This window comes from Impatiens glandulifera, chromosome 7 (genome assembly GCF_907164915.1).
Source record: "Impatiens glandulifera chromosome 7, dImpGla2.1, whole genome shotgun sequence".
Classification (NCBI taxonomy): domain Eukaryota; kingdom Viridiplantae; phylum Streptophyta; class Magnoliopsida; order Ericales; family Balsaminaceae; genus Impatiens; species Impatiens glandulifera.
The window spans coordinates 13,914,092-13,914,902 of NC_061868.1; positions in this window are offsets into that span (position 1 = coordinate 13,914,092).

An 811-nucleotide genomic window follows, 5' to 3' on the forward strand; every position below is an offset into this window, starting at 1 on the left:
TCAAAGAGCTAAAAACAGACATGATGGTCATCAAAGAAACACAACAAAATCACCATATGAGAAAGTTGGTTCTTAGTATGTCCAACTAGTTGGCCAGCCATGTGACCAAAAAGATGGCCATATTATTAGTCAAACTATATATATGGAGGAAAAGAAGAAGAGTAAGAGGAAGAAGGAGATGAAGGAGGAGGAGGAGAAGAAGGATGGGGTAGAGATTGAAATTTTATAAGGTAGATATTGAAATTTGAAACTGCACACAAGGCATTGGCAATGCTTGGGTGTTTATCGGATACGAAGACGAGATCATCAACCAATTCAATTGCATCTCTTTGTTTTGGCATTAAATAAGTCTTGAAGTTATTATTCTCTGAATCAACAACGCCGAATGCAACAGGATATAGTTGATCATTCGCATCCAATGTTATAACAACCAATAGTTGACCTCCCACCTTGTGCTTAAGAAAACTAGCATCAACGCACAATATAGGACGACAAGAGGCTTTGAAACCTCTAATTGAGAGGCCTAAGGACATGAACATATACCTGAAGTGGTCGAGCTCATCTTTCTAGATGTCTGTTATGGTACCTGGATTATTTTTATCCAACATGTAAAGGTATGATGACAATTTTACATAGGAATCCTCTAATGTTTCTCGTACTGCCAATAAAGCATTTTCCTTTGGCCTCGACAAAACTGAGCATGAGTGTTGTTAGTCGAATTTCCGAATCTCAAACATCTCAAATAATTTACCTTTCACAGCACGCAATCCTTACTTGCATGTCTCATCCACATATTGCACATACCAAAGAT